At 46.4% G+C, this 22,629-nt stretch overlaps 1 protein-coding gene across 9 annotated transcripts in view; it reads left to right on the top strand.

Annotated features, from left to right (window-relative positions):
• DENND2B (DENN domain containing 2B) overlaps positions 1 to 22,629 on the top strand; it is a 308,156-nt gene that overhangs the window by 41,329 nt on the left and 244,198 nt on the right. The gene's annotated exons all lie outside the window — the stretch shown is intronic.

Raw genomic sequence — 22,629 nt, 5'->3', positions numbered from 1 at the left:
TCTTAATTATTTGTATTGCAAGGATGCCTACAGTAGTGGTTTCAACCTGTGGTCTGCGGACCCCTACTGATCCGCAGACTATGTCTAAGGGGTTCATGAAAGGTTGTCATTACTATAGAAGAGTGGTTTTCAACCTGTGGTCCATGGACCTCTGGAGGTCCGCAGACTATGGCTAAGATTTCTAAAAGGGTCCGACCTCCATTTGAACGTTTTCAGGGGTCCCCAAATTAAAAAAGGTTGAAAACTACTGGTCTAGAGGCCCCATTGTGCTAGGCACTGTATGGACACAAAAATGGTCCTTGCCCCAAAGAGCTTACAGCCTAAGTATGAGATGAGAAGAACTAGAGGGATTCAACAAGCAGCCTGGGGAAGCCCAAGGTAACACTGGGTATGTGTACGCTGCAATCTGATGTATGACAGTGCAGGTAGCATGGCTAAAATAACAGTGCAGATGCGGCAGTGAGGGCTTCAGTGTGGGCAGGCCAGGTATTTTGGAAACCTGGGGTATCTACTCGTGTATCTGAAGCCTGCGCTGCTGCGTCTCCACGGCTATTTTTAGCCATGCTAGTGCAGGTAGAGCTAGCATGGGTGTATCTACCCTAGCTGAAGTCATGCCTTGGGTTGCAGTGTAGACGTACCCACTGAGACAGTTTGAGTCGTGTACTAAGCAGTGGTCACAGCACAACAGCTGCCTAGTTATTCTCCAGTGCTTAGTAAGCATCACAGCATGTGTGGCCTTTAAGGAAGATAGTGTAGTATTGGCTCTGCAGACACACATGGGAGACAGGTTACGTTCATATCCCCACACTATAAATGTGACACTAATTCCAATACCTGTTAGTGTGGAACTTCTTGGTTCCCTTCAGTTTTGCATAGTTCCGTACTGTCCCCTCTTAATTTCCTCATATCTAAAAAATACTAATGACTAGAGAGGGTTAGACTCTATAGCATTGTATTCACAGCACTCTCTGATCAGAAGACCATGTGCCATGTCAGCAACAACTGTGTCTTTTAAAGTAGGTGGTTTCAACTGTCACGTGAACAGTGGAGAGCCCAGGTGTTCCTAGCCCTGCGCATCTGGGAAAGGGGAGGGGGGCATACAGAAAAGGGTGCAAGGAGCCTTTCGTCCTTACACTTGTATCCAAGGGCCACGCACAGCCACAGTCCTTGTGCTTACCTGAATTCAAGGACTGGTCCCGGCTAATACTGCTGCCCAGAAGGGGCAAAGAGTGGGTGGCTAGTGGACCATCAGGGACACAAGCTAGGTCTGCTCCAAGAGGGTGGTTCGGCCGCCATGCTCCCTATGTTCCTGGAGGCATTGTGTTACCTCAGAGCCTGTCTACATCAGAACCCTCAAACGATTGTTCTTTGGTCAGTTGTATTGTACTGACTGAAGGACCAACAATTGAGGATGTCCACACCAGCTACCCTCAGCTTGTTTAGGGTTTGCGTATGTGTCCATAGTAGGGCTGCCCTAAACCAGTTACGATGGGGAATGTCATCTCTGGGGAATGCAGAAGAAGGTGGGAGTGCAGGGGGTACAGTGTAAGGAGCGAAAAAGGGGGCATAGCAGGAAGCAGAGAGGGGGAATGGCTCTGAGCCGTGAAACTGAGGAGGTTCATGCGCTGAGGGAGTTGTCAAGGACACCACCTGATTGTGTCAGTGTATTGCATCCAGGCTGTCCCACAGTCAATTCTGAGACAGGCTTTTCCCCCTACAGATTTCAGGGGTAAGTCTGCAATGGTTTTTTCCAACTCCCCTTTCCCCACACTCAACTGAAGTATTTTTGTGTGTGGATGCAAGTCTAGCGAGGGGAACAATTAGTGTAACTTGGTAGTACAGGTAAAGCCACAGGCATGTTTTCACTGAGGGGGAGCACCTCTTTTGTGGTCCTGGCAGCATAACTGAGCCCTGACAGAGTTGACCTTGGAGAAGCTATGCTTCTGGCACAGACTGGAAACCTTGTCCAGGCAGCATCATGGGAACCCCTGGAAAGTTAATATTTCGTACAGAATAGGCACCAAGATCCAAAAGCTGAAATCTTGACTCTCATCCAACAAATCGGGCAAAAGCTTCTGAGGAAATAACCGGGAATTAATGCTCTAGAAATCTGGGAAATCACCTGGAATAGGGGCAAGCTGTTGATGGATTAGTGAACATAATCAAATACTGTAGAATGGCTGAGAGAAGAGAAGAGTGGCTTGACTGAGTTAAGTACAGCTACTGCTCCCATACTGTCAAGGTTTGGCCACGTTTCTCAGCCTTTCTTCGCACACAGGGCTTCTGCTCCCTTTCTGTTTTCACTGATCTTTGCCGAATAGTCTCTGCACTTATACCTCATTTGGTTCTGCTTCCAAGTCATGTTTTAAGTATGAGTCCCTGGAGCCTGCTGATTTTCCCATTGAAGTAGATGGCAAAATGCCCATTGGTTTCAATGGGAGCAGTACTGGGCCCTTAATGTCTGTTTCTATTTTCTTGTCCTGCTACATGCATTTGTGAATAGAAACTGCCCTGACTGACCTCCTTCTTGCTCTCTGAAATCTTAGCCCTATTCTCACATTTTCTCTTAGCATATTTCCTTTTCTTTCCGTAGGCCTCACACTCTGCTGAAAAATATTTTGTCCTCCCTAAACACTCTTTTTGGTGACCTTTCTTTCTCTCTTCTTGACTTCTGTATGTTCTCCCCGTGCATCTACCCTGTTCGCTCCTGTGCCTTAGGATTTTAAAAAATCTTTTATCCAGGAAATATGTAGAGCATATTGTTTCATTATAAAAGGTGACAAAGAACTTGATTTTCTGTGGGTGTGGAAGTTGGAATGCACTGGCTGTGTATAAACTGTGTTGCTCTCAGAGGTATCTCTGCCATTGGGATGCCTCGGGCACTGCCACGCTGAAGGAACTGAGATCACAGATCAGTGTGAAATATATATGCCTTCAACCCATTCTGTGTGTGCTATTCACAGCTGATAGATGAAAGCCCTACTCCCTGTTAACTATCTTCCAGATGAAGGATCTGTGTGGACAGCTAATCCACTGTCCCCAGACTGGGCAGGAGCTGCACTCGTTCAGATAAACGTTTCTCCTCAACATTTTTTTGTTGGTTTGTTCCAGTTTCAGCCTAAGTGGACGCAAGAAGTATTTGGGAGTCTTCTGGGAAAGCCTAATCTTGTGATAGTTCCAGCCGAATTAAACTTCTGGGTTGTGCTGTGAATGAAACCCAAACTCCCCATCTATGTGAGGTCATGCCGTCATTTCTGGGTATTCATGGAATTACTTTTTATTGACAGGTAGACTAAAAACATTTGAATGTGATCTCCATATGTGTGGCTGTCTGGAGATCTGTGTATCCTTAAGGGGGATTGAGTTTGGCACTCAGTCCCTCTTGAGCAAGTTTAATTCTGACACTGAGCAAAGAAGACAAAGTTCAGACCCTCCTATTGAGTCACAATCCTCAGCCTGAATGGTGAGAACATATACAAGCTGTATTTACCTTCCAGGAGGAAAAGCTGAACAACCATTGGGGAGCCCATTGGGAATGGTGTAAGGTGCTATTCCTTTTCCTTTGGGACTAATTTCTGCCCCCATCTCTTCCATTGACTTCAATCAGAGTACAACTGGGTCTTTTGTAAGTGTGTATATTTAAAGGCTGGGGGAATGGTTGTAAATTGACAACTTCGGAGAGTTAAGTCCTGTGTTTGGCCTCCGAACAAGCGTAACACGAGCAGCACCACTTCAAGCTGCTTCCTTCTCTTAGGCGAGTAAAACCAAATTACCCCAATTTACCAAGCAATGGTGAAGCAGGTTGGTGCCCAGGAGACTGTCTACTGTTGCTTTAGATTTAGGGAGCAGTCTGTGAACACAGGGTTTGAGCCAAAGCTTATTGAAGTCAGTGGGGTCAGGGAAGTCTTTCCACTGACTTCAGTGAATAGCCTTTGGGTTAGCAAACAGGGCTGCAGCCTGCCTGGTGCATCACTGAGCTCTGATGGACTCATTTTAAAGGCAGTTTCCTTTATTGACCAAGCAAGCGGAACTATATTAGCTCATTAGGTAGAGTTGGAATTGTTGCAGGACTGGAATTGTTAATGAGAGTTAATGCTTTTAGCACATGGACAAACTGTGGGGAGTGGTAGGGGGAGAGGAGGGGTGGCAGAAATACGTGCTGTACTAGATTTTGTGCATGTGCACCACTGCCATCTACTGGAAATGTAGAGAGATCAGCTCATATGTATTTTATCCTTCTGGTAGAAGGGCATCTTCTTATGCCTTAGGGCTTAATCATGAGAACCGCTTGACGAAATATCTCCCAGTTTGCACAATAAAGTCTACCACAGTGTCTAGCATGGTATAGCTATTTTCAAGGCAATCTGCATATACATTCTGAAACACTTTGGAAAAGTTAAAGCAGGTTAGTTTTTTGGGGGGGAGGCTGTACTGTGGGAACTCCCTGATGAAATGATCTCAAATTTACACCTCAAATTGTTCCAGGCACTTAGCTGACATACCAAATGTGAGACCAATATGTACATGTGAATTTTAGATCACTTTGAAGAAGGGAGTTGAAACTGACATGCTCTTTTTCTATTCTGGTTACTTAAGAGATTTCTGGTTTGCATCAGCCGTGCACGCCACTTTACAGAACGAGAACCAAATAACTCTGAAATATCCCATTGTGTAGCTGGGTCTTGATGACATTCATTAGATGAAATCAGGGGAGTTCTACTGAGGTCAGTTTCATGTGGAGGGGATCCTGCCTGTATTTCTTCCTCCTATCTGTGGGCAAGGACCAAGGAAAGTTATAGGCACCAACAAATTTTAAAATTAGGTCATTGGGGCAGCAGGGGGGAGAAGGGAAGACAGGGCTGTATCTCAAAAAACGTGACTAAATGACCCCAAATATACCCCACTAACCGTGCCCTGTGTCCTCAACTGGCATAGCAATGTTTAGGCTAATCTGAGTATGCATGTGAATTTTAGAACACTTTGAGTGGAACTTTCCATTTAGAGGTGATTTTTCAGTCTTAATGGTGCTGCTGCAAGGGCTGCCTCATGATACTTCACTCAGTGGTATTGGTAGACACTATTTGGAAAGTTAACTTAAAATATGTAAAGGTTTATATTTATATTGCTTAACACAGGTAATTGTTATCCCTCAACCCCTGCGTAAGTAGGATATAATACATTCTTGTGATATAGTATCTCTGTTCAATGGAGTGCTTCTAGTTTGAAACTGCTTGCATTTCCTGTTCACTGCATTCGCTGCAGCTTTGTGTAAATTCAAGATGTTTCATGCCCTCAAACTGAGCCTGAGCAGCATCCCCAGTTAGAATTTTATCCCCAGGAAAATCAGTGATCCAGTTTTCAAAAGCTTCTCAGATGTCAGCATAGGTGCTCCTCCTTCACTGCCTCCACACCCTAGCTAGGAGCTGTCGAAAACATCTAAAGGAATTCATCTTGCCATGCGGAAATATGGACGCTCTCCCATCCCCAAAGCTAATTTTTACTGCACTCCTCCTGGGGATCCTCGCAGCTCCTCACTTTTAGCTGGGGTCAAGCTGGGGAAGATAATCAGCTGATGGCAGCAAAGTCCATTACATAGTGCAGTGGTTTTCAACCTTTATTCATTTGCGGATCCCTAAAAAATTTTGAATGGAGGTGCAGATCCCTTTGGAAATCTTAGACACAGTCTGCAGACCTGCAGGGGTCCACGGACCACAGATTGAAAACCACTGATGTAGTGGGTTTGTTAAGCATTCAGAGCCGGACGCATAGTATCGTGCTCCACAAGCAGTCCCACTGAAGTGTGGAAAAAGGGTATCAGAACTTGCAAGTGGGATTCTTTCTTGGAGGCCAAATTTATGGACTAAATTGTGAAAATGCAACAAACCCAAAGCAACGGGCAGCGCATTGTTGCATTGCCTGAGGAGCAGACCTGGAGGCAGATTTTGACTCTCAGCCCTGGTCTACACTAGGACTTTAGGTCGAATTTAGCAACGTTAAATCGATTTAAACCTGCACCCGTCCACACAGTGAAGCCCTTGATTTCGACTTAAAGGGCTCTTAAAATCGATTTCCTTACTCCACCCCTGACAAGTGGATTAGTGCTTAAATCGACGTTCCCAGCTCGAATTTGGGGTACTGTGGACACAATTCGATGGTATTGGCCTCCGGGAGCTATCCCAGAGTGCTCCATTCTGACCGCTCTGCACAGCACTCTCAACTCAGATGCACTGGCCAGGTAGACAGGAAAAGAACCGCGAACTTTTGAATCTCATTTCCTGTTTGGCCAGCGTGGCAAGCTGCAGGTGACCATGCAGAGCTCATCAGCACAGGTGACCATGATGGAGTCCCAGAATCGCAAAAGAGCTCCAGCATGGACCGAACGGGAGGTACGGGATCTGATCGCTGTTTGGGGAGAGGAATCCGTGCTATCAGAACTCCGTTCCAGTTTTCGAAATGCCAAAACCTTTGTGAAAATCTCCCAGGGCATGAAGGACAGAGGCCATAACAGGGACCCGAAGCAGTGCCGCGTGAAACTGAAGGAGCTGAGGCAAGCCTACCAGAAAACCAGAGAGGCGAACAGCCGCTCTGGGTCAGAGCCCCAAACATGCCGCTTCTATGATGAGCTGCATGCCATTTTAGGGGGTTCAGCCACCACTACCCCAGCCGTGTTGTTTGACTCCTTCAATGGAGATGGAGGCAATACGGAAGCAGGTTTTGGGGACGAAGAAGATGATGATGAGGAGGAGGTTGTAGATAGCTCACAGCAAGCAAGCGGAGAAACCGGTTTTCCCGACAGCCAGGAACTGTTTCTCACCCTAGACCTGGAGCCAGTACCCCCCGAACCCACCCAAGGCTGCCTCCTGGACCCAGCAGGCGGAGAAGGGACCTCTGGTGAGTGTACCTTTTAAAATGCTATACATGGTTTAAAAGCAAGCATGTGAAAGGATTACTTTGCCCTGGCATTTGCGGTTCTCCTAGATGTAGTCCTAAAGCCTTTGCAAAAGGTTTCTGGGGAGGGCAGCCTTATTTCGTCCTTCATGGTAGGACACTTTTATCACTCCAGGCCAGTAACACATACTCGGGAATCACTGTAGAACAAAGCATTGCAGTGTATGTTTGCTGGCATTCAACCAAAATCCGTTCTTTCTCTCTCTGTATTATCCTCAGGAGAGTGAGATATAATTCATGGTCACCTGGTTGAAATAGGGTGCTTTTCTTCAGGGACACTCAGTATAGCCCATTCCTGCTGGGCTGTTTGCCTGTGGCTGAACAGAAATGTTCCCCGCTGTTAGCCACAGGGAGGGGGGAAGGTTGAGGGGGTAGTCACGCGGTGGGAGGAGGCAAAATGTGACCTTGTAACGAAAGCACATGTGCTATGTATGTAATGTTAACAGCAAGGTTTACCCTGAAAGACTGTAGCGACTGTTTTATAAAATGTGTCTTTTTAAATACCGCTGTCCCTTTTTTTTTCTCCACCAGCTGCATGTGTTTCAATGATCACAGGATCTTCTCCTTCCCAGAGGCTAGTGAAGCTTAGAAAGAAAAAAAAACGCACTCGCGATGAAATGTTCTCCGAGCTCATGCTGTCCTCCCACGCTGACAGAGCACAGACGAATGCGTGGAGGCAAATAATGTCAGAGTGCAGGAAAGCACAAAATGACTGGGAGGAGAGGTGGAGGGCTGAAGAGAGTAAGTGGCGGGCTGAAGAGAGTAAGTGGCGGGCTGAAGACAGGGCTGAAGCTCAAATGTGGCGGCAGCGTGATGAGAGGAGGCAGGATTCAATGCTGAGGCTGCTGCAGGACCAAACCAGAATGCTCCAGTGTATGGTTGAGCTGCAGCAAAGGCAGCTGGAGCACAGACTGCCACTGCTGCCCCTCTGTAACCAACCGCCCTCCTCCCCAAGTTCCATAGCCTCCACACCCAGACGCCCAAGAACGCGGTGGGGGGGCCTCCGGCCAACCAGCCACTCCACAACAGAGGATTGCCCAAAAAAAAGAAGGCTGTCATTCAATAAATTTTAAAGTTGTAAACTTTTAAAGTGCTGTGCTTAAAGTGCTGTGTGGCATTTTCCTTCCCTCCTCCACCACCCCTCCTGGGATACCTTGGTAGTCATCTCCCTATTTGTGTGATGAATGAATAACGAATGCATGACTGTGAAGCAGCAATGACTTTATTGCCTCTGCAAGCGGTGATTAAAGGGAGGAGGGGAGGGTGGTTAGCTTACAGGGAAGTAGAGTGAACCAAGGGGCGGGGGGTTTCATCAAGGAGAAACAAACAGAACTTTCACACTGTAGCCTGGCCAGTCATGAAACTGGTTTTCAAAGCTTCTCTGATGCGTACCGCGCCCTCCTGAGCTCTTCTAACCGCCCTGGTGTCTGGCTGCGCGTAACCAGCAGCTAGGCGATTTGCCTCAGCCTCCCACCCCACCATAAACGTCTCCCCCTTACTCTCACAGATATTGTGGAGCACACAGCAAGCAGTAATAACAGTGGGAATATTGGTTTCGCTGAGGTCTAAGCGAGTCAGTAAACTGCACCAGCGCGCCTTTAAACGTCCAAATGCACATTCTACCACCATTCTGCACTTGCTCAGCCTGTAGTTGAACAGCTCCTGACCACTGTCCAGGCTGCCTGTGTACGGCTTCATGAGCCATGGCATTAAGGGGTAGGCTGGGTCCCCAAGGATACATATAGGCATTTCAACATCCCCAACAGTTATTTTCTGGTCTGGGAAGAAAGTCCCTTCCTGCAGCTTTTGAAACAGACCAGAGTTCCTGAAGATGCGAGCGTCATGCACCTTTCCCGGCCATCCCACGTTGATGTTGGTGAAACGTCCCTTGTGATCCACCAGAGCTTGCAGCACTATCGAAAAGTACCCCTTGCGGTTTATGTACTCGCCGGCTTGGTGCTCTGGTGCCAAGATAGGGATATGGGTTCCGTCTATAGCCCCACCACAGTTAGGGAATCCCATTGCAGCAAAGCCATCCACTATGACCTGCACATTTCCCAGGGTCACTACCCTTGATATCAGCAGATCTTTGATTGCGTGAGCTACTTGCATCACAGCAGCCCCCACAGTAGATTTGCCCACTCCAAATTGATTCCCAACTGACCGGTAGCTGTCTGGCGTTGCAAGCTTCCACAGGGCTATCGCCACTCGCTTCTCAACTGTGAGGGCTGCTCTCATCCTGGTATTCATGCGCTTCAGGGCAGGGGAAAGCAAGTCACAAAGTTCCATGAAAGTGCCCTTACGCATGCGAAAGTTTCGCAGCCACTGGGAATCGTCCCAGACCTGCAACACTATGCGGTCCCACCAGTCTGTGCTTGTTTCCCGAGCCCAGAATCGGCGTTCCACAGCATGAACCTGCCCCATTAGCACCATGATGCATGCATTGGCAGGGCCCATGCTTTCAGAGAAATCTGTGTCCATGTCCTGATCACTCACGGGACCGCGCTGACGTCGCCTCCTCGCCCGGTATCGCGTTGCCATGTTCTGGTGCTGCATATACTGCTGGATAATGCGTGTGGTGGTTGATGTGCTCCTAATTGCCAAAATGAGGTCAGCGGCCTCCATGCTTGCCTTGGTATGGCGTCCGCACAGAAAAAAGGCGCGGAACGATTGTCTGCCGTTGCTCTGACGGAGGGAGGGGCGACTGACGACACGGCTTACAGGGTTGGCTTCAGGGAGCTAAAATCAACAAAGGGTGTGCCTGTACATCAAGGAGTATTTCAGGCAGGACTGCACGGAGGGTTCCAATAAGAAATGGTGCACCAAAGTTATCGTTGTTATTGGAACAAGGAGGTTAGCCTGGCCTCTGATTGATACATGGCTAGATTAACCTCGCTGCGCCTTCTCTGTGACTGACTGCAGTGTGATCTAGACAGGGGAGGAGGAAAATTGAGTCCAAAACAAATCTGGTCTATTTCTTGTTCTGACCCACTCCATCTATCCTTTACATCTTTGGCTGGCAGCAGACAAAAAAGGCGCGAAATGATTGTCTGCCCTTGCTTTCACGGGGGGAGGGAGGGTGGGAACGGGGTCCTGACGATATGTACCCAGAACCACCCGCGACAATGTTTTAGCCCCATCAGGCATTGGGATATCAACCCAGAATTCCAATGGGCAGCGGAGACTGCGGGAACTGTGGGATAGCTACCCACAGTGCAACGCTCCGGAAGTCGACGCTTGCCTCGGTACTGTGGAAGCGCTCCGCCGAGTTAATGCACTTAATGCACTTAGAGCATTTTCTGTGGGGACACACACACTCGAATATATAAAACCGATTTCAAAAAAACCGACTTCTATAAATTCGACCTAATTTCGTAGTGTAGACATACCCTCACACAACTGAAATGTCACTGTCTGCTTTTGTTTCCACCTTGCTCAAGGGAAAAGCCTCCCGCACAAGCCCTTTGCCTGGTGCAGTGCACTTCCCCCAGTGCAGCTGTCCTGGACAACATGTTGTGGGGTGAAGCCATAGTTCCATCCACGCCCTGCCCCTGCGTGCTGGAGAAGTAGTAGCAGCTCTGCAAGAGGCCATGTCTGCCTCTCTGCTTCTCCCTGTGATGCTGGTAACTGGCACAGGGAAATAAGGACGTGCTGTATGCTCCCTTACTCCCCGGCATGACTGTGCAGACCAGGCCGCAGGTGCGCCCGATTCTAACGCTTTGCATGTACAGAGCGCCATTGATGAGAGGTTGCCCACTGGAGTCATGGAGGCTACTTCTGTATATAACTGCTTACTAGTGTAACCTGTTCACAGTTGGGCCCACAGCACCTTGAATCCAAAGATTTGCAGAGATGGTGTTTCCCTGTGTATCGCTGCTGTGTTTGGGTAAAAGGAAGACTTCCATTAGCACTTTCGCTGTTGTTTGCTGCTCTGTGACCCTTTGTGGAATGATTCCCAATAGCTCCATGACCCTTGTGGCTTGGTATAAGTGCACTTTCCAGCTAATGCAAAGAGAACTGTGTAAAGCAGAAAGCATGACCCTGTGTTGGTATTTTAGGGAGTTGACAGTACTGCCGGCCCACCATTCACATGCTGGTTATATTGATCCTTTGTCAAAAGTCTCATGCATACCATTGGGAATGGGGGGGATTTGTATAAAGAATTTCTGTGAATACAAGGCACACAAAGTGGGAGTGAGGGGTGGGGGTGGGGGGGAAGGAGAACCATTTTGTCCCAAAGTTGTTTTTCTTTAGGACTAGTTAGAACTTGGTCTGTGCACTAAAGAAGCACATAAATAAATCAGTTAACGATTTGCTTTAGAATATTGAACTTAGTTTCTAGAAAAAGTCCAGGTGTGGAATCCATGTGCAAGGCAGAGCTGAGAGCGAGAGAGAGAGGCATGACCTAGTGACAGCCTTGGAGCCAGCCACCCCTGAGTTCAAGTGCCGGTTCCACCGCTGACTTCTACTGTGGTCTCGGACAAATGGCTCTGGGCCTGATTTTTCAGAGGTGTTGAGCGCCACAGCAGTCAGGCACCTCTAAAAATAACATTCCTCTGCCCCAGTCTCCCCTCACAGGGGTTTGTGAGACTGTGCTTGTAAATTGCTTTAGCGAGACATTCTATGTAATGCTAGTTGCTAACACAGCAAAATAGACTCTGGTTGATACGTGATCATTTCCAAGATTGCTATAATTATGTAGTATTACCTGTATTGCGGTAGTGCCTAGGAGCCCTAGTCATGGGCCACTTAGAAAAAAATAAATGAAACCACAGAGCAGAGTAAGTGGGATCTTTCAAATCCCCCTGACGTCTGTGCCTCATGAGCTTCTGGAAAGAAAGAGCTTGCTCGTCCAAATACTTTCCCCCAGTCTCACAGCTGTAAACTCTTTGGTGAACAAATTGGATGCGATTTTGATTTTCTTGAACCTAAAGGACGATGGGACTGATCCAAAGCTCCCTGGAGTCAATGAAAAGACTCCCTTGTTGACTTCAATGGGCAAGGCTCGAGTCAGGCTGGCGCCACGCAAAGCTCCCACATACAGTACAGTCAGTGCACATGTGTGCAAAATGCATGTCAGGCTAGTGCAATTATGTGAAAGTTCAAAAGAAGCTATGCATTCAATAAGGAATATTCATGGATTTGTGCTCCTATACCCCAACGTTCTCCACATCTGCCATCTCCAGTGCTGGGCCTCGTCAGAGAAGAGGCTGTCAGTCGTGACAGATTCTCTGAGGGTTTTGTGATGTGCACAAATGTCTACAGGGGGTTACAGTGTTGCCAACTCCCATGACTTTTGTCATGAGTCTCGTGATAAAGCCCCAACTCCTGGAATCACATGGAGATGTGATAATTTCAGCGTTCGTTCTTAAAGAAAAAGTAAGTTTCTAGCCTCCATGGTTGTGCAGAAAAAGCTTCAAAATGTGACCCCAGCGCACCCTAAAGGCTCAAGAAGCAGAAGACAAATAAAAAGAACACCCAACTCTATTATTTTTACACAATCTCATGATTTTTTGTGAGTCTGATTTTTCAACATTTGGGGTCGGCAATACTAGGATTAGGACGCGGACACTGCATTGATTTTTGCACATGTCCTAATCAGATGATGAACCCAACTGCAACTATTTGAATAAAGGGATTTCAGCCTAAGAGCGCACAGCCGTTCAACCAGTTTGATGGGACCAGCTGAGAGGAAGTTACAGAATAGGCACCTCTTTGTTAGCATACACTTCTGCAATGAAATGGGATGCTTTTTTTGTTTTTGGAATGAAGATGATGTGGTTTTGTATGCATTACATAACGATTTACATCCTACGAAAACAAAAATCACAGGAGCAGTTGTGGAAGGAGACGGGAGCTACTGAATGGGAACGAGATATCTTGGAATATCCCATCCACCAAGGAAGGTGGCTGCCTGACCTGGTGAGGACCATGTCAACTTTTTGCTCTAAGGGGATGCTGTGCATAAGCCTAGAAAAGTTTCTGTGATGTGAGACTTCACATGTTGTATTGGCTCAGTGATTAGTATTCGAGCCTCTGTCAGACTGGATTTATATTTGAGCTGCAGCTATAACACTCTGGGGTGTGGTTTCATCTGATTTCTCAAATTAAGCTGGGTTGGACCTGGTCAGTACTGTGTCTGTAGTAAACCAATGCCCTGACATGGTGTCAGGGGCACTGTGCTGCTGGAATTACCTGTCCGCTTTCATATAAGAGGATAAAACTGAGATTTGAACCACTTGTGGTCATCCAAGATCTCATGGCAGGCACTTTTCACAAGACTATGTGTATGTTAGCCCTTGTATTCCAGTATCTAAACTCCAATCTGGTGAATTCCTTTCCATTGTTTATAGGGTCTTCTTCCTTCAGTGCCATAACTACTCTGCGTTCTTAAGGAGCTGTGATGTTGTGTTCCACGTGTGATCACACCAGCTACAACACTCAGCGCTAGTGATTCCAGCTCTTCCCATTCTATTCTTCTCTCCTGAACTGAAGAATCCATTCTGTTTCACTTCTCCCTGGTGTCTAATCTCTGCTAGGTACCTGGCTAGGGAGATGTGCTTTCTCACTCTCAAGTCAGCATAAAGAGAAGGAGGTTGGCAGCAGCAGAAGCTATTCATCAGGCCACACTTTTTTTCCTTCAAGGACCAGCAGTGACATTATTTCTTGCCTTTAGCATATTAGTTTCGTCTAGTAGTTGTTTTATAAAACATCAGGAACAAAAAGGAGGCTGGCCACATCACCTGCACCTTTCAGCACCACCAGTGGCTCTCAGTCCATCTCAGGATCCAATTCAAAATTCTATTCCTTAGAGAAAATGCACGGTGGAACTCCAGTAAAGACAATGAGGTGACACAGTTAATAATGTGGCACCATGTTTTTAAAACTCACCAAATACTGCTCCAGGCTACTGAATTCTAATCTCAGTTACGCTCGTGTAAATCTAGAGTCACTTCATTGAAGTCAGAGGCATGACATTAGACTTATGTTAGTGTAATCGAGAGCAGAATTTGGCCCCTGGTCTCCCTCAACCCCACCTACAAGATTGGTCTGTTTGTCTGGCATGGGCCTTTCTCGCTGTCTTTCCATATAATCTGGTTATTACTGTTGCAAGGATCTCCTCTCCTGCATGTGTTTCCATCCGGAGCAACCTTGTACATTTCTACCAGACATTAATTCTCACAGAAAAGGATATTTTATTTCCTGTCATTTCTCTCCCTTTCCTTTCCTTTCCTTTCCTTTCCTTTCCTTTCCTTTCCTTTCCTTTTATTTGACTCCATAAAGTATCTTGAGATACAGTTTTCATGAAAGACATTCTTCAGAACAAAATTGTATGGTGCTGGACTGGTGCTGAAAGGAATCTATTGGTTGCCAAATCCTCATGGGTCGGAGACTGAAACTCCAAGTCTAAAACATTCTCAGCTTTGGGGAAGTTCAGGTCCAGAGGCAAACTGTGGCTGGCCCCATCTCTGCAACTAAATACTGGATCCAGACTCCCCTGGCCTATGGCAAAGTCCTGATCTGGATCATCCATTGTACTGCAGATGGGCTTGAAATGTAAACAGTGTGGGCCAAATTCTTTAGTCAGTTACACCATTGGCTTCAGAGCAGTTGCAGGCATGTAATGAAGTGAAGAATGTGGCCATGCAATTGCATTACCGAGCTGGGGAAAAGCTTTGTTCTCAGGGAGAAGGGTTTTTTTTTACTTGGTAGTTAGAGCCTCAAGTTCACTTGAAGAATAAATTGGTAGGAAATGATAATAGAATTGAAAAGAAATTCCTTTTCCTTTCAATAAGAAGACTATTCCTCAGACAAATCCTGTTAGGTATGTGCAATCTTCCTTCTCGGAAACTCATGTTATTCAAATCTACCCCAAAACCAAAACAAAACCAAAAAATGCATTCTTGATGGTTTTCTTCCTGCTGCCAAGTCCACAAGACCCCCCAACCTCAGGCCTTGGAGAACTTCCTGAGACATTTGTTTATTTACGTGGAGTCAGAGTTGGAATGCTTCACTAGCAGACTCACCCCTGGTAGAAGGCTTTGGCCATGTGGGGAGGCAGTAACAATGTAGAGTTTATTTCCAGTGACATCAGCAGGAAAAAAATAACTAGAAATGCTGTAAATAATAACTGTTAGTTACTGCTAGGAACCAGATTGTTCTTTGCAAGCACTGGTCCGTGTTGGGAATGGTGCAAAGCTGCCTCACACTATGGTTCCAGGGGGCAGTGTGTTTCCCAGAGTTCTGTACATCACTCCCAGGGTTGCAATCTGCACTCCTCGCTGCAGCCAGCCAGCTTTTCTGGACAGTGTGGCCATGTTCCCTGCTCTCTTTGAGGTGAGACACTAGCAGTCCCTGTATTCAAAAGAGGGAGCCCAAATGTGTCTGACTCCCATACAGAGAGAGAGAAGAGATACAGTGTTGCCAGGTTTCAGAACATTCCAACGTAATAAGTCAGGGCCCCCCCAAATTGTGAGGTTGGCTTTAAAATCACGAGATTTTTAAAATAATAAATATTAGGATCTTTTCGTTTGCCATCTGTTTTTTGAGCATGTTTTCAAACTTCTCTGTGCAGCCCTGGAGGCCTGAAACTTATGGGTGAGATTGTCGCACAATCACAGGACTCCAAGACCGGGGGCTTTAAGAAAACCATCAAATATCGCAAGATTTGCAATAACATTGCTGGAGTTGATGAGACTGAGGAAGGGAAGACTTCTTGCACTACCCCCACTCCTGATTTGTTCACTCATGTAAAGATCATGCCTTGACATGAGAATCTCAGCTTTCATTTTAAAAAGTTAAGCTCTTATTTACTTAGTTGTTGCAGAGAATGGCTAGTTTAAAGGCTCCAAATACAAAGACACAACATTTATTATTTTGTAAAACCTTATGATTTTTAAGCTCTTGTGGGTCGGGGGTGATTGACATGCTGTTTGAACACTTGGGGTTGGCCTGATAAGTGTAGCATGCACAAATTATTTCATTTGCCAGTGAAATGCAACGACATGTGGAACACAACATGGCAGATGTTGTATGGATTTCATGCAGCCCATTATTTGTCTACCTGGTTACTTTGCTTTTAAATTAGATATATTACCAGTATGGGGTCATGTTTACACTTAATATTGTATGGGTGAAATTTTCAAATAGAATTTAGGTCACTTAGGCATTAATGTACCTCATTTGCAGGTACAAACTGGTACTCAGGCATCATAGAGATATACAGTGAGCCCCAAATAATTGCAGGGGATGTGGATGCAAAAATTGTGGATGCAAAAACAGAGGCTAGGATTTGAAAGTCTGGCCCCATTTAACTAGATATCCTGTTCCTGGTAGCTGCAGCACTCTGGGAGATCCAGTGGGGGATGCGTGGGTGATACTATTTGGGTTCTTTTGTAGAGCTCATTAAACTGATGATACTTGGCCTTTAAACAGCACTTTTCATTTTCAAAGCGCTTTACAAACATCGGGCCGGATTTCCTGTGGGCTTGAATCAGCATAGCTCTATTGACTTCAGTGGAGCTCTTCTGATTTACACTAGTTGTGGATCTGGCCCATTTACTAATGCGTCTTCATGACACCTTGTGAATTAGGTACATTCTGTGCTCACCTCACTCCATTGCGTTTTTTAAACTAAAGACTGCTTCATCTTCTCTCCCCACCCCCGTTTTCCATTGCTCACTGACATTCAGGAACAGACACTTATCAGGTATCAGATCAGGACAGTTAAAACAAGCTAAATATAAAACTGTCTGGAAAAAGAATGGCTTCATTTTGCCACAGAAAAGTCATGCTTCACATGTGAATGATCCCTGTCTGACCTAAGCTTAAATCATGGCTTTGGGGAACATTTACAGGCCTGGTTAGGTTTATAATTCCCTGTGTGAATAACAGAGGATAGTCTTAAAGAGAAAACAAAGATCCCCACTTCTCAGCAATCACAAAGAATAAAGAATATCAAATTCTCATGTGTTTTCTGTTGCTGGGTTTTTTCCCCTCAGAGTACAATTCATGGGGGTTCAGAAATATATTCAGTCAGTGTAAACCATTTCCTATTGTGGCTGGCTGCTGCTCACCCAGCATTTCCAGACATGGGTCACAGCAGAGCTCCTTAAAAACCAATCTGCTAAGAAAAGCAGATGAATCTGCCTGAGGTTCTGGCTAAGGGAGCATGCACCCACCATAAATTAGTGCATTATTGTACCTCTGGAATACTTAGCCTTTGTTATTGGAAGTGAATGTAATAGGAGTTCTAGGAATAAAAACAAGGCAGGTCTGGAAGCAGGCATTGAGTGGGATTTGGCTTTCTGCTCCTGATTATGGTCTCAGTTCATCAAAGCACTTTAATGATGTTTCATGCATGTGTAAGTGGGGGAATAGTCCCACTATTGTGGGGAACTTTCCTGGCTTCTGCACTATCCCGGTGAAGTGGACTTGCGAAAGGATCTGAGTCCTCGCTCCCACTTCCTTTACCCAGTGGCCTCCCTGCCCTTGAGCACTCCCCTTCCACTCTCCTCTCTGGCAGAGTCCTCGTAACCCCAACAAGGCTGGGCCCAGGATTCCTGGGAGGCTCGACCCCCAACCCTGCTGTGGTCACCTAGGACAGGGGCTAGGGTGTCCCCACTCCGGGGTACTCTCTCTGCACTGGGCACTTCTCTGACCCACTGACCATTATATACAAGTTAAAGCAAATGCAAGTTATTTAATCAACAATTAATTTTAAAAAGAATAAGGAAAAATGGGAAAGGTTAAAGGGAACCCATCACCCCACTCAGTGGCAGGGAACATCACAAACAGTGTCTCTGGAATCAGGGCAGTTCACAGTCTGTTCCTTGTAAGTCCCAGGCCGCCTTCTCAGGCCCTGGCTGTGCTGCAGGGATGCTGTGGGTTGGACACTTGCTCTGATGGTGGCCACACACTCTCAGGCTCTTAAGTGGTAGGACCCTTCTTCCCAGTGTCGTCCCTGCCCTGTCGGGGTTACGATCCAAGCCTGGCCTGCAGAGCCGTCTCCCTGTGCTGGGCCCGCTGCCCAGGGTCCCCCTCGGTCTCCCCAGCTGCTCACCACACCCAGCTCCGGACCGCTCCAGCCCCAGCTCCACCACTCTGTCTCAGCACTGCTGCTGCTGCTCTGCCTCCAGCTCCCTGGGCTGCTTCTTTGGCCCCTCTGGCTCTGGTTGCTACAGCTCTGCTCCCAGGACAGGTCTGCTCTGCGGGCTGCTTCTGTCACTCTGCTCCCAGCACTGACCTGCTTCCTGGGCTGCTTTTCTGGCCCCTCTGGCTCTGGTTGCTGCAGCTCTGCTCCCAGGGCAAGTCTGCTCTCTCTGGGCTGTGCCTCTGGCTTTGGGGCTGCAGCTCTGCTCCCAGGACAGGGTCTGCTCTCTCTGGGCTGCTTTTCTGGTCCCTCTGAATCTGGCACAGCTCTGCTCCCCAGCTCAGCTTGGGCCCCTGCTTTCTCCTTAGCTCAGCCCCACTCTGTCTGACGCAGGCAAATCCTGCTCACACAGAGGACAGGACCCCCCTGGCCTCCTGACTCTCTGATTAGCCTGTCCGCCCTGTCATTCTGGCTGACCTGGAGCATTGGCCTCTCCCCATTGTTCCTGGTTTCCCATAGACCCTTCCCCTTGTAGTACTGGGAGCTAGCCAACCAAAACACCCCCACAGAATGTTAGTAAGGGGACAACAGTCCCCTTACACATGTGTTTAAGTCAATGGGCACATGCTTAAAGTTAAGCAAGAACAAGCCTTGTGGATGGGGGGAAGCGGTAGATGTGGTATATCTTGACTTTAGTAAAGCTTTTGATGCTGTCTTGCATGACCTTCTCATAAACAAACTAGGGAAATGCAACCTAGATGGAGCTACTAAAAGGTGGGTGCAAAACTGGTTGGAAAACCATTCCCAGAGAGTAGTTATCAGTGGTTCACAGTAATGCTGTAAGGGCATAACGAGTGGGGTCCTGCAGGGATGAGTTCTGGGTCCGGTTCTGTTCAATATCTTCATCAATGATTTAGATAATGGCATACAGAGTACATATATGTTTATGTATGAGACCAATCTGGGAGGGGTTACAAGTGCTTTGGGGGATAGGATTAAAATTCAAAATGATCTGGACAAACTGGAGAGATGGTCTGAAGTAAATAGGATGAAATTCAATAAGGACAAATGCAAAGTATTCCACTTAGGAAGGAACAATCAGTTGCACACATACAAAATGGGAAATGACTGCCTCGGAAGGAGTACTGCGGAAAGGGATCTGGGGGCCAAAGTGGACCACAAGCTAAATGTGAGTAAACAGTGTAATGCTGTTGCAAAAAAAAAAAAAAAAAGCAAACATCGTTCTGGGATGGAGTAGCACAGGGGTTCTCAAACTTTTGTACTGGTGACCCATTTCACACAGAAAGCTTCTGAGTGTGACCCCCCCATACAAATTAAAAATACGTTTTTATATATATATAACACCATTATAAATGCTGGAGGTGAAACAGGGTTTGGGGTGGAGTCTGACAGGTTGTGACCCCCCCCATGTAATAACCTCGCAACCCCCTAAGGGGTCATGACCCCCAGTTTGAGAACCCCTGTATTGGCAGGAGTGTTGTAAGCAAGACACGAGAAGTAATTTTTCCACTCTACTCTGCACTGATTAGGCCTCAACTGGAGTATTGTGTCCAATTCTGGGAGCCACAAAGATGTGGACAAATTGGAGAAAGTCCAGTGAAGAGCAACAAAAATGATTAAAGGTCTAGAAAACATGATGTATGAGGGAAGATTGAAAAAATTGGGTTTGTTTAGTCTGGAGAAGAGAAGACTGATAGGGGACATGATAACAGTTTTCAAGTACATAAAAGGTTGTTACAAGGAACAGGGAGAAGAATTTTTCTTCTTAACCTCTGAGCATAGGAGAAGAAGAAATGGGCTTAAATTGTAGCAAAGGAGGTTTAGGTTGGACATTAGGAAAAACTTCCTGTCAGGGTGGTTAAGCACTAGAATAAATTGCTCAGGGAGGTTGTGGAATCTCCATCATCGGAGATTTTTAAGAGCAGATTTTTTTAGATAAACACCTCTCAGGGATGGTCTAGATAATACTTAATCCTGCCATGAGTGCAGGGGACTGGTCTAGATGACCTCTCAAGGTCCCTTTCAGTCCTATGATTCTGTGTGCTTAAGTGCTTTGCTGAATAGGGATGATTTGCTGAATCCGGAGCTACGTTAGCACTGGAAAACTACAGGATTTCTAGTAAAGAGAGGAAAAATAATTACTATTGTTCATTCCTTCTAGGAGAAGGAAAAGCTAGAGCACTAGCTCTGCAGTGGCCGCTACACTCATACCTCTGGTGATTGTATCACATGGAGCTATCCACTTCTTGTTTGTGTTTGATCCAGTTGTACTTGTGTTAGAAAAATTGTCACGTTGGGCCAGTTCAAGTGTTGACTCCCACCCTGTAGCATCCTAGATTTGGCTCAGATTCGGCTCTGATGGATTCTGGGTTGTGTGTTAGTGTGACATTCAGTTCTTTGATGTGCACTTGGAGAGTACTGTTGAACTGAAAGGGAGCATGCTAGAGAGGCTATTAGTATGTTGTGTTGTGATTATTATATGTATTACAGTACAGCCTAGAGACCTCTACTGAGATCTGTCCCCTCTGGGCTAGGGGCTGTGCACTCACACACAAGAGACAGCTCCTATCCTAAAGAGTTTACCATCTAAATAGACCAAGGGTGGCAGAAGAGAAGTAATGTTATTCCCATTTTACAGGTGGGGAACCGAGGCACAGACAGACTTGGGAGGTAGATTTTCAAAGGCTCAGTGCCTTAGGCACCTAACTCCCATTGACTTTCAATGGAAGTTAGGCACCTAAGTGCCAATTATATCTCTGAGTGCCTTGCCTGCGGTGAGGTCTTGCCCAAGCTGTGGCACAGGTGGGAACTGAAATCAGGTCTCCTAACTCCCTAGCGCCTAAACTGTTAGATCACCCTTTCTAATGAGCTAATGTTGGGATAGTGATATGCTGGGTCTGACTGTGCAATAAATAGTGACTCCCTAGCTTTTTAGGTGTTTGATTTGTTGGGAGGAGATATCACCCTTAACTTTAAGTTACCACATTTCGATCAGTAGATGGGCTCTTTTTGATCACTGTAAAAGATGGCTTCCCACATGAATCTATGACCATCCTGTCAGTTACTTCTTTTGCTTTGAGCAGAAATAATTGTACAAGCATCTCTTGGAGTGTCATGGTGAATGGTTCCCTAAATTGCACAGCTTTGCTTCTGTGTTTCTAGATCACAGATGATTTGCAGCTGATTCCAGTTTGGAGCAGTCAGCTGTGCACATTCAATGGCACTTACAATATCCTGTTGTGCGTGTAGCAAGTTGATTTAACAAGGCTTGAGTGCGAAAGAATGAGACAAATGTGTTTGATGGAACCCCTCACCCATCAAGTTCCTGTTGGGAAAGTTTGATGTGGCTGCACTGGTGGGGCAGATAGAAGCCCTTCTAATGCTTAACTTCAGCTGCACTGTATGGGCACTGGGCATCTGGAGCTTAGGGAGATAAAGCAGACCCAAGAGCAGAATTATGGATCTTCACTCCATTATTCTAGTCTCGCCCAGCTTTTTTGCTAACTTGCTCATTCAGACATTGTCTTCTGTCGCGTTTCATTTCATGGCCTGCATACCATTTCAGCAGCATAGCTAGCAGCAACAAATGCAGTGTGCTTACCCTTGTACTGGCGTACGAACACATACAAGTCTGTCCAGCTCTTACCATACTTTCCCCCACTCCCATTGGCCAGCTCTGTATTCTAGCTTCAAGTCTGAGGTAGCTGTGAGCACACCTGGAAATCTGCATTGTGGAGTGTCTGGCAAGTAGAAGTGGCCAGACTGGTATCAGGGATGATCTGAATGTGTGTGTGTTGTTTTTTTTTTAAAGAGGTTACTTTAAAATGGGTAAAATTTCCCTGCCTCCTGGGAGTTCAGGGCATTCAGACCAGATGTGCCCCTGCTAATAGCTCCTATTTGATAAAATCATTGTGCATTATACTTAGAGATTTAAAGAGATGTCTGGCTCAGGAGCTGATCTATGGACTGTGCCCAAGGGTGAGGAAAAGAAAAAGCAAGACTGTGACACGGGGAGGGGCAGGAGAAGGATGAAGATGAGAGTCTCTGTTTATCAACAGAACAAACAAACTCTAGTGAGTTTAAGATGGCAGAATAGCTGTGTCATCTTAGGAAGGGGTGGGGTCAAATTACACAAGACCTAAAAATAATGGATTCCCCCCATAAAAGCCACTTCAGATGCACACCCCTACCAGACACTGAACAGCTGGCAGTGTGTGCAATCCATGGGATCATATGATTCATAGCCCACTGCATTTCTCCTTCTCTTGGGTAACATTGTGATGTGTCCTAAGGGGAGAGGGGTCCAGGGTTAATGGTTCTTCTCTTCCCCTGCTCCTGCATCAGCAGCATGTGGCTAACAATGCTTAGCTGGCTGATGCATTGTCTGCTGCTCACGGTTACACTTCGTGGTCCAGGATGGTTCTGTTCCACCAGGATCCAACAAACAGGATGTTGGGCTCTTGTCTCTTTGATATCCAAGAATCCTGCCTTTAATCCTTTGGTCTTTAATAGGCATCTCCCTGAAGTCAGTTTCTAGTCCTTTTCTGTGTAGAAAACACCTGTCACTC

The sequence above is a fragment of the Lepidochelys kempii genome, chromosome 6, assembly GCF_965140265.1.
Source record: "Lepidochelys kempii isolate rLepKem1 chromosome 6, rLepKem1.hap2, whole genome shotgun sequence".
In the NCBI taxonomy this organism is placed as follows: Eukaryota; Metazoa; Chordata; order Testudines; family Cheloniidae; genus Lepidochelys; species Lepidochelys kempii.
This window is presented reverse-complemented; position numbering and strand designations above follow the sequence as displayed.